This window comes from Rattus rattus, chromosome 6, assembly GCF_011064425.1.
Source record: "Rattus rattus isolate New Zealand chromosome 6, Rrattus_CSIRO_v1, whole genome shotgun sequence".
Classification (NCBI taxonomy): domain Eukaryota; kingdom Metazoa; phylum Chordata; class Mammalia; order Rodentia; family Muridae; genus Rattus; species Rattus rattus.
In genome coordinates, this window is record NC_046159.1 from 14,571,639 (window position 1) to 14,583,597 (window position 11,959).

Sequence of the window (11,959 nt, forward strand, 5' to 3'; positions counted from 1 at the left end):
CACCTGAGTTCAATCTCTGTGATCCACACGGGGGGAGGAGGGGAACCACCGCTCACCTAAGTTGTCTCTGATCCTACGTGAGTGTTGTGGCATACACGAACATGAACACCACACACACGCACGCGCACACACACACACACACACACACACACACACACGCACACACACGCACACACGTGCACACACACGTAAAAGGAAAGTTGAAAACGCTTTGCTATTTTTGTTCTATCCTAGGCCTACACACAGGTTTCTATGTTTGGTTCTGTCTTGTTATATCTTGTTTTTATTTTCTTTTCCCTACTGAAGTTTTCTTCTTTTTCTTTTTGGTTTTTTGAGACAGGGTTTTTCTGTATAGCTCTGGCTGTCCTGGAACTCACGGTGTAGATCAGGCTGGCCTCGAACTCACAGAAGTCTGCTTGCCTCTGCCTCCCGAGTGCCGAGATTAAAATGTGTGCCACCACTGCCTGGCGACCTACTGAACTTTTCTAACTGGCCTGCTAATCCACTGGGATCCCATAAACATTACATTTCAAGAACTCTTTCCACCGAACAACACAGTATGCATTTGTATATTACCCTCCGGAAGGGGCTGCAGGGTGGCACTGGCTAGACCATACCCCAGAGCCCAGTAGAACTGGCTGGGAAGCTGGCTGTGACGAGTTTAGTCATCCTCTGGGAGAGAGTGCTTAGTCATCTACATTCCTTGCCCTTCTTGTTTTCATCCTAATCCAAGCAGCTGGTGAAGTCTTAACCATTCTTTTACTTAAGTTCATTTTATTTGTTGGTAGTGGTGGTGGTAGAGGGTGCACTTGTGGGGATCAGAGGACGACTTGGAGGGATCAGGTCTCACCTTCCACCATGGTAAGTTCCGGGCCTTGAACTTAGGTCTTTAGACTTGACCACAGGCACTTTCTCCCACTGAGCCTTCTTACTAGACTAAGCCTTGAAAGCTTTCTGGGCTATGTCTCTCGTACCTGTGACCCATCCACACCGTTCCTAGGACATGCATCCCCTTCGCTGAGTCCTACAGGCAAAGGAGCAAGATGCATTGCTAGGCTTATCAAAGACGAATGATATTCTCCTGTGCTCTGCGATCACAGAGGCCTTCAACTGTGGCTCTACTGTGACCCACCAGGACACCAAGGGCAAGATTTGACTGCATTTTCTCCTATAAATTCAGACATGAGGCCTCTTTATCGTAATTACATTTATTTTTCTTACACATGTTCATGTGTTGGGTGCCCACAGAAGCCAGAAAAGGGCATTTGGATCCTGACGTTGGAATTAAAGCTGTTGTGAGCTGCCGAACACAGGTGCTGTTTGGCAAAGTTGGGTCCTCTACAAGCGCAGTATGTATTCTTGACTGGTGAGCCATCCTTTCAGCCCCATGAAGTTCGTCTCTCATCTGACAACCCCTCCTCTCTCATTGTCTGTGTGGCTCAGAATTTGGTTCCTTGGTCTCCAGGAGTTTGCCGTCTGAAATCTACATGTCCTTTAGAAATGAACCAGTACATTTAGAGGATGTTTTTCATTACTGGGTTTGGTAACACACACTCCTAGTCCCAGCCCTCTGGAGAGGGAAGCAGAAGAATCAGGAGTTCAAGGTCATTATTGGCTACACAACAAGCTGGAGACCAGCTTGGGCCGAGACTTTGTCTCCAAAGCAAAACGACACAGAACAAAAGGAATTTATGTTCATGGAGTAAGGACTCACAGACAAGCCTGGTTTGCCTTCTCATGGGCTAGTTAACACAATCTGCATATAATACCTCACTGCTTAGCCGTCTACCTGTATGAGCTTGTCCTTTCCACAGTTCCATGACGTATTTATGGGTTTTGGTTTGTTTTTGTTTTTAGTTTTGGATTGGGTTTATAGCCCAGATTGGCTACATTCTCAAGGTGATCTTGCTTCAACCTCACCTGGGATGAGTTTAAGATCGTCTGTATTTTCCAGATGATGAGACTGGAACTTCTCAGAGAGGCAGTCTGTCAGGTTGGAGTGTGACAGCTGGTATTCTGACTCAGGCCCTCCAAGAGCCTGTGGCTTGTCCTCAGCATTTCAGTTCTCCTCAGAGAACAGGAGTGGCCCCACCCAGACCTGCCCCGTAGGCCTGACCACAACCTCAGTAGAACTGTACTAAAATAAGCCGCTGCTCTGATGACGTCAGAGCAATGGCTCCATCAAGATGGAGTTTAAAGAGCCGGCCCACATCCTTCTCTTGGCCACACCCTTTCCTTGGCCATAGATTGGCTCCTCTCGACCTCTGGTCCTAAATGGTTTGAGATCCAGAAGGTAGTCTGTCCCTCCTGTCTCACAAACCCCGACAAATAATATGAGACTGTGTTTGGTATCAGTGACAGAGACCATCAGTGCAGGCGAGGTGGGGACACACTTCACACGCAGGAGGCAGAATGGGTTTAAGCCATTCTGGTCTACATAGCAAGGTTCAGGCCAGCAAGGACTACATAGTGAGAGCCAGACTCCGAGGCCAAGGGAAACCCCAAACAGAACGGTAGATTTTGCTCTACAAGCATCTACAGAAGCTGACATGCTGGCACACCCTTGTTATCAGCACGCAGGAGGCAGAGGCAGGAGGATCTGGAATTTCCAGGTTAGCCTGGTCTACACTGTAAGCTCCAGGCCAGCAGGGTCACATAGTGAGACATAGTCAATAACAAAGGACAACAAAAAGCACCTTCAGGCGTGCTTTTAGGTTGAGGTGCTTCCTTCAAAGGACCAATACAAGAAGCGAATAAAACAAAAACTAGTGTTTTCTCTCTCCCCTTTCTTCCTTCTCTTCACACGCTTGGCAGATGCTTGTCTCACTTGGCCCTTGCATTTTATGGTTCAGACTTTAGAAAAGACCCTTCTAGTTGTTTGGTTGAGTGATTGTTTTGGTTTTGTTCTGCTTTTCAAGACAAGGTTTCTCTGTGTAGTCCTGACTCTTCTCCAGGATCAGGCTGGCCTTGAACACAAAGATCCACCTGCCTCTACCCACCTCCAGACACTTATTTATTTTAAAGATTTAGTGTGTGTGTGTGTGTGTGTGTGTGTGTGTGTGTGTGTGTGTGTGTACCATCAGTCTGTGTATTGTAGATGTGTACGGGTGCCTGAGGAAGCCGGAAGAGGACATCAGATCCTCTGCAGCTGGAGTCGCTGGAGTCGCAGGTGGTTGTGAGCAGCCAGGTGGGTGCTGGGAATTGAACCTAGGTCTTTTGGGAGAACAGCCAATGCTTTTAATTGGTGAACCATCTTTCCAGACCCTGTATAATTTAATGTTATTGTATGCATGTATGTATGTATTTATGTATGTATGTCTTAGCTTGCTTCTGTTCCTGGGAGGAAAGGTTTTATTTTGCCTTACATGTCCCTGTCACAGCCTATCATGAAGAGAAGTCAAGCAGGAGCCTGGAGTCAGAAGCCACAGCAGAGGCCTGGGAATAATGTTACTCACTGGCTTTCCCCAATGCTTGCTCAGCTTATTTATAAAGCACAGGGCCACCAATCCAGTGGGCGGGGCTTTCCCATACCAATCACCTGTCAAGAAAATCCTCGGACAGATTCGCTTCCAGGCTAGTCTGATGGAGACATTTTCTCAATTCAGCTCCTCTTTCCAGATGACTCCAGCTGTGTCAAGTTGACAAAATAAGCAGCACAGTTGACCAGTTTGCTTTCTTTATGGATTTTTGGTTTTGATACAAGTAGGCTAAGCTGGTTTAGAACTTTATACAAAGACAAGGTTAGCCTTGAACTCCTGACTCTCCTGGTTTTACCTTCCAAATACTGGGTTTACGCCAGTTTGCAGCTCTACACTTAGCTTTGTTTAATTTTCGTTTTTTACAAATTTAATTTTTTTTAAAAAAATTAATGTCTCATTATGTAAACCTGGCTGTCCCTGGGACTCACCAGGCAAGACTTAGACTCATACAGATCTGCCTGCCTCTGTGGCCAGAGTGCCGGCATGCCCTGCATCTTCAAATTAAAAAATAAAAAAAGGCTATAGCCCAATGGCAAAGTGATGGTCTAACACGTAAGAAGGTTAGTCCCCAACATCATCCCCCCCACTCCCTCTCACACATGCTGGACTATAATAGTTGAGTTCCAGGCCAGCCTAGGTTACAAAGCAAGACTATGTCTAATAAAAAGCAAATACATAAAATATTTAGTGCCTAAGAACACTGGCTGTTCTTCCAAAGGACCTGGGTTCAATTCCCAGCACCTACATGGCAGCTCCCAACTGTCTAATTCCACTTCCAGGGGATCTGACAACCTCACACAGACATACATACACAGACAGGACACCAGTGTTTATAAAAAGAAATTTAGAAAATATTAATTTAAGTTACATACATTTTTATCCAGAGCAGAAGGAAGCCTCTTACCCTTTAGAAGACTGTTATCAAGCCACTTAAGTAAAGTTAAGGATGATCTACCATTCCTGGCAAACTGGGTGGGTGAGATGGCTCAGCAGGTAGAGGTGCTTGCCACCAATTTGACTGAGTTCTGTCCCTAAACGGAAAGAACCAGCTCCAGAAAGTTGTATCCACCATACACCTGCCTTATGGTTACACACACACACACACACACACACACACACACACACACACACCAATAAATTTTATTTAATATTTATTTTTAATTTGGTAACCAGTTCTGTATCTCTCCTGCTTACTGCGACACAATTCATGTGTTGGAGGGAAAAAACGTCATTGCTGCGGGCAGACCTTGAAAGGATGCATAGCCCGCCTTTGTTCAAATTCATCAGGAAGGGAAGGCTGAAGAACCCGGATGCAGTTCTGCAGATTGCCGCTTGACGGCGCTGTGGCTAGCGGGCAGAGCCCTCTCTTGACCAAACTAGTCATCGGAATTCAGAGAAATCTTGGTCTCTTAGCAACCACACAGCCAAGCTTGCTGAGTACCCAGACTCAGCTATGAGTTAATCGATGTGCTCAAAATGCAAAGCTTCTAAACATCAGAGGAAGTCCCCTGGCAAATAATACCCGTTACAGGCGCGAAATCGCTACTCAAAATATTTTTTTTAAACCATTTTACAAATGTGATCACGCTCAAGAAAGCCCCAGCAGACCACCAAACCCACAGCACTTACCGTGTCTTCTCGGTTTTCTGTTCCTTTTCTTTCTAAGTCAGCGTCTCTCATGTACCCCGGGCTGATTTTGAACTCCCTGATCCTCCTGCCTCAACGTCCCCCGTCCTGGGATTACAGGCATGCATCACCATATCTGACGTTTTTTCCTTGCTGGCAGCAAATCCAGGACTTTGTGCGTGCTCGGTAAGCACTATACAGTCTGAGCTCCATTCTGCCCCTCTGCTGCTTCCATAATTTGGTTCAGAGAACGTGCAGATGTCGTCATGGCAATACCCTCTAGTTTCCCCTGAGCGGGTGCACATGTGCAGGGTTAAATAGTCAGTTAAACTCGGTGTGGAATGAATTCCGTTCAGGCCTATCTCATTGACCTCAGGTCTCTCAGATTCTAATTTTTTGAGCTGCTATATCTAGGCAGTTCTGGACTTTTTCCAAATGTGAATACGTCAAGACGTGCTATCTATTCTTTCTCAGAAGCCTTTTTAAAGGGTTTTTGGAGTCCGGTGAGATAATTCAATGTTTAAAGGTGCTTGACACCAAGCCTGGTCCGGACCTGAGTCTGAGCTCCTAAACCCACAGGATAGAAGGAGAAAACAGATTCCCATAGTTTGAGCTCTGATCTCTACGCATGCTGTGGCGTATGTATGTGTGCACACATACACATTCACACACACACACACACACACACACGTATACACACACATACACACACCCCTCCAAATAAATACCAAACAATAAAACACTGCTTTAAGCCAGGGATGCTATACACATATAATTCTAGTACTTGAGAGGATGAGGCAAGAGGACCTGGAATTCAAGGGCTCTTTGTGCTGCAGAGAAAGACCCCGTTTCATGAAAGTTAAATTTACGCACGGTATCTTTCTTAGTTTATTTTCTTGTTCATGTGATTAAATACTGTGACACAAAAAACTCTAGGGAGGAAAGGTTCAAGTGACTGTGAAAGGTTCACAGTTCAAGGTACAGTCCATCATGGAAGCTAATTTAAGGCAGCAGGAACTTGAAAGAGTTAGTCACATCATCTTGGCAGCCAAGAACCAGTGTGAGGAAGAGGGGGAGAAGGAGGGAAGGAAAGAGAGGGAGGGAGAGAGGGAGGGAGAGAGGAGAGAGGGAGGAGGAGGGAGAGGGAGGGGGAGGAGAGAGGGAGGGAGGAGGAGGGAGTGAACCTTGCTTAGATCATTTTATCCTTTTATTCAGTCCAGGATCTTTTGTAGGAGGAACTGTACCACCCATAGTAGGCAGAAGGAATTGTACCACCCATAGTAGGCAGAAGGAATTGTACCACCCATAGTAGGCAGAAGGAATTGTACCACCCATAGTAGGCAGAAGGAATTGTACCACCCATAGTGGGCAGAAGGAATTGTACCACCCATAGTGGGCAGAAGGAATTGTACCACCCATAGTGGGCAGAAGGAATTGTACCACCCATAGTAGGCAGAGGGAATTGTACCACCCATAGTGGGCAGAAGGAATTGTACCACCCATAGTGGGCAGATTTTCCCACTCTAAATAAAGCAGTCCAGATCATTGCTCATCCTCTACATAGATACACTTGGAGGCTCATCTTCCAGGCAATCTTAGATTCTGTCAAATTGGCCACACCAACCATAACAGTGTCCCATGCCTATAACCCCAGCATGTGGGAGCTAGAGGCGAGAGTTAGGAATTCAAAGCCAGGATTGGCTACAGGAGTGTGTGGGAAAACAAAAGCAAAACAAAACCCACTCAACACAAAGGGACTGCAGGGACTGCACTGGCGACGCTCCGTCAGCTCTGAGTTACACAGTAGCGTTTACAGGTTTGGATGCCCTTCCGACTTGAAGGGTGTGGGGTTTTAGTTCTGCAGGGTGACCAAATGCATGTCCTGCGTCAGGCTGAGGAGGCAGATCTGGAGGTCTGAGGACATCACCTGGTTTGGAGCATGCAGCAGCCAGTAGGGCCCTCCAGATGTTTACTCACCAAAGCTTAGATGCAGAAGACTAACACTGCTTTAGGGGAAAGTTTCATTGACATCGCAGTAAGGTGGCTATTGTGCTTTTCTGTAGTCATGGCAACCTGGCTATGGTTCCCAGCACTATGGAGGTGGCAGGTCACAGGAGGATCTGCGGAACCTGACGGCTAGAAACCAAAGAAGGTGCAGAGAATGGACCAGGACCTGGTGACGTGCCTCCTACCTCATGCTTCAAGTCTGCCTGGCTCCCCACCCCGTTTAACGAGTTCCTGTCTAGGAACTCGACTGTTGGGTTTGCCCTCTCTCCCTCTCAGCTCTCTCCCTTTTGAGAATAGTCTACCACAGCCCCTCGAACCCTGGCGAGGGCGACTTTGAACTTCTGATCCCCTGCCTCCCAGTGCTGGGATTGCATGTGTTCACATGGTTTCTTGTGGTGTTGGGGACTGTTCGAGCTGGTGTCTGCCCGTCGAGATGAATGCCGACCCTGTGGGCCTAGCCTGTTTCTTATTTGTCCTCAAGACCCTTCCGTGACGTCTGACTCCAGGAGGAGGTGTCAGAGTTTTCAAACACTTTTGCTAGGCACAGCTCCTGGTCTCTCGCGTTGTTCTGCTCATGTTCTTAGGGGTTTTTCCTTTTTGGCCTGGACTAGTAAACAATGAGGATTACTCCACCAAGGCCGGGGCATCCCCAGCCTGCATGTCCTCTCTGCCCTCACAGAAGAGCCCTGCCTTCTAGTGGAGGGGTGAAGGGGTGTTTGGTGTGAGTTTCCCATGTTCTTTTCTCTTCCTGTCTGGCTGTTGGGCTTGTCTGCTCCAGCTTGAACAGTGGTTTTCTGTCAGTATTTCTGTTTTTTATTTTTGTTTGTTATTTTTAAGACAAGATCTTTTATATATAGTCCTGTCTGGCCCAAAACTCACTATGTATGTATGTATGTATGTATGTATGTATGTATGTATGTATGTATGTATTTTGATTTTTTGAGTTGACATCTATTATAGCCCTGGTTGGTCCCGAACTTGTGATGTTGCTGAGAAGGAACCTTCTACCTTCAGCTAAAAGGGGTCGGATAAGTTTAATGAGGGCCGTTTCCTGTTCCTTGCCACAGATCTTGTATTCTCTCCTATAGCCCCAGCAGGGATGCTCTGGGTGTGGTCTTGGGTGGTCTGAGCTCTATTTGACTCTGAGCTGCCCTGGCCTTCAGACTCAGTTCAGAGTCATTGGTCTCAGGGTCTTTAAAGTGCTTGCCAGGAAGGGGTTGCTGAGGGACAAGAGACTGGACTGGGCTTTTCCCGTTCAGATCTTTATCCAACAGAATGGTTTGTCAGGCACAGCTCACTGCCTAACTCCAGCCCAGCCCAGCCCAGCCCAGCCCAGCCCAGCCCTGTAGTGCTTGGGACCCTGTAACAAGCACAGTAGTGAATTAGTTTTGTGGTGACCCAGGATCAGAATTCAACTGAAGGCTGGGTGTAGTAGCACAGTCCTTTAACCCCCCCCCCCCCAGCACTCAAGAGATGAGGCATGTGGATCGCAGTAAATTCAAAGACAGCCTGGTTCACATTTCAAGTTCCAGGCCAGCCAGGGTTGCCTAGTGAGACCCTGTTTAAATGAAGATAGAAAAGAAAAAGAAACACGGCTGACCTTCTGCCTCATGGTTCTTAGAGTGCACTGGGGCTGTAACAGTTTCTGAATCACAGCTACAATCTGTCCTGCGACATAATCTGAATTTCTGGACAGCTTCACGCTGTTTACAGTCTCTGAGTTCCTCGCCCTATACTCTGCACCTCAGATGTGCTGTTCTGCGCTGTACTGACACCCCCCCCCCCCGTTGTGGCCATTTTCAGTGGTGCATCAGAGACCGACTGTCCATGGTCTGTATCATTCACTGATGTCAGAGTACACATACCTGTACCACTGCTGAGTAACGACCAAACTGACGTCACCGAACAGGGAGAAAGGACACTTGACTGTGTTAAAGCCAGCTGTAAAATGCCACTATTTTGCGTACTTTTCAAAAGGGCACCCCTAGTGAGTTGAGGAATTTAAAAAGGTGTGCTGATTGAGTAAATTCTAGGCAGGCCTAGGCCGCAGGCGTGGGTCAATGAGCAGATGACAGGCGGTTTTCTTCCATAAGGGCTTAGTAAGGGGGAGTCCGATCTGGAGGTCAGGCCCATCAGCCACTTCAGCTGTGTGTCTTTTGTGCAGCGCACGATCAGCAGAACTTTACATGCAGTCCAGACTCAGATTAATGACCGCTTGTAACTCAGTAAAATGGACAGTAAGTCAAGTGGTTCTTAAACTGAACCTACTTAACTGAAGGCTGTTACTGCCATGGAGAGCCTCCCATTGTACAACCCAAAGGAGTGTAGCAATATAGTAACACCTGGGAATATCCTGACACTACATTTTGAAAGATTTATTATAGATGAGTACACTGTAGTTGTCTTCAGACACACCAGAAGAGGGCATCAGATCCTATTACAGATGCTTGTGAGCCACGATGTGGTTGCTGGGATTTGAACTCAGGATCTCTGGAAGAGTAGTCAGTGCTCTTAACCATTGAGCTATCTCTCCAGCCCCTCTAACACTATATTTTAATAAGAGCTGCTTAAACACTTCTATTTTTGATAACTTAAATCATTACATGCTGTGAATATTTTGATTTTTTTCAGATTTAGTTTGTCTATGGGTGTGTGGTCAAAAGACAGCTTGGGGGAAGGGGGCTCTCCCTCCCACTGTATGTGTGGGATTTAGGGATCATCTCAGGTTGTCAAGTGTGGTGGCAAGTGCCTTTCCCTGCTCAGTCATCTTGCCAGGCCAACCCTGTGCTATTTAACAACAGGTTTCCATACCCCCGTGACTCAGAAAATGAACTAAGGACCTGCCTAATACATTTAAATAAAAAAGAGTCGTGTGTGTATGTGTGTATGTGCGCGTGTGCTTGCCTTCGTGTGTGTCTATGCAGCACCTCTGCAGGCGCTCAAGGCATCTCCTGGAACTGTAGTTACTTGGGTGCTGGGAGCTGAACCTGGGTCTTCTGCAAGAGCAGTAAGCATCCTTCAGTTCGCTTGAGAATGGAAGCAAAGGGCAGCCCGCCAAAGCCAGTTCTCCCCCTTCTACCCCGTAGGGACTGGACGCAGGTTGTCAAGCTTGAGTGGTTGCAGGTGTATACAGAATATTTCAGTACTGTGAAACAGGCAGTTTGACATGATTTTGGTGAAGATACTTTATTTTCCATAAAAATATAATTGTACAATGCTCTTCTAAGGAAAAAAAATCCTTCATTTGCCCCCAAATACCATGTGGTTTAATCATCTCTTATCTCTTAAAAAACAAAATATGTATTTTAATATTTGTAAAAACATGCAGCTGATTTCTGTGAAATATAGTATTTGTTTTTGTTGATTTTACTCGCCTTTAACTAAAAGTGAAGCCCAGCTTAAATCTGTTCTCTACCACCAGCCAAAGCAGACCCATGCGGCCCAAGACGATGACGTCACAGCTGGAGACGCTGGGCTGTGCACAGGGCAGGCGGTGGCAGGGGCTGCTGCACTCAGGGCTGATTTGGGCGTCACAGGACTATGCTAGATGAGGACAGAAAGCACACTCAGAACTTCACATAGCCTAGAGGTTGACCTGACCAGATCAGCTCCATGTTGCACCAGTTGCTCCAGTGTGTGGGAGTGGGCACTCAAGTGGCAGAGCCGGACTGGTGTGAACGAGCGAATCTCCATAACCTCTGAAGTAAAGAGCAAAGGGAGCGGGCTCTGCTGAGGAAGCACGCAGCCTCTTCCTGCCCTAGATGGTAGCCTTGGGCTCTGTCCTCTCTCAGCTCGCTCTCCTCTGGGAAGAACTGCAGTTAGCCCGCAGAGCCCCACTGGATGGGAGCGGAAAAGGAGATGCTGCAGCTGTTGGGATCGGAACAGTGATTGGATCACAGATGAGGGAGAAGGGCCAGCACAGAACCCAGCGCAGTCAGCCTGTCCCCGTCAGATGCTGAGGGCCACTGTCTTGGTTTGATACCTCCAGAACACTAAAGAGATACAGGCCCGAGAGTAAACTCAAAGTGCAGCCACATTCACTCCAAAGCACATCTCCTCTACCGGGGGATGACCCTGCAGTCATAACTACAGCCTGGGAAAGGCCCGGCGACTACACACACCCTGCAGAACCTTTGAGCACAGGCACACATTCCACGGACGAGCCACATTCAGCCTGGAATGTCTGCTTTGAAAACAGTTTTTTTTCTGGAGAAACAAAAGGTAACAAACAAAGCAACATAAGGTCCTGGGCTGTTCCGCAAAGTAAAGTCTATGACTGAGTAGGCAGGAGCACACCCATTACAGTCAGAACACTACATTTAAAACACTTAAATTCTGAAGGGTCTGTGTCAACAATCCTTGTCTCCATTTATGGTCCTAAGAAGACATTAAATACCCTAATGCCCATTTTCCTAAAACACAGAGAGCAGCAAGCTGTGCAAGCGCTCGGTCGATGGTCACTCACCTACCATGGAGGACTGAGGTTGCAGCCTGCACTCAAGGGATCTCCAGCTAACGGGGGAGGCATCTGTTCTAATGCCTGTCACGAGATCACAAGCTACACAGTCCATCTCATGGCCACCTCACAGACACCTCCAGGCATGTCTGAACCACAGCTTGCAGGCTGCCCATGCCTCAGAATAGCTAGGAATGTGGCCCAGCACAGAACTGTAAACTCACTAAAAACATTCAATTCTCAGGCTTCAAGTCACAACGTCAAAAGGTCGGACATGCCTAATGACTATGATAACTTCCTCGTCAACTGCCAGTCTGTAGCAAATACTTCTTTTTCTGAAGTCAAAGTCCTGCTTCAGCAGAGGGAGGAACACTTGTAATTAGCAGCAACA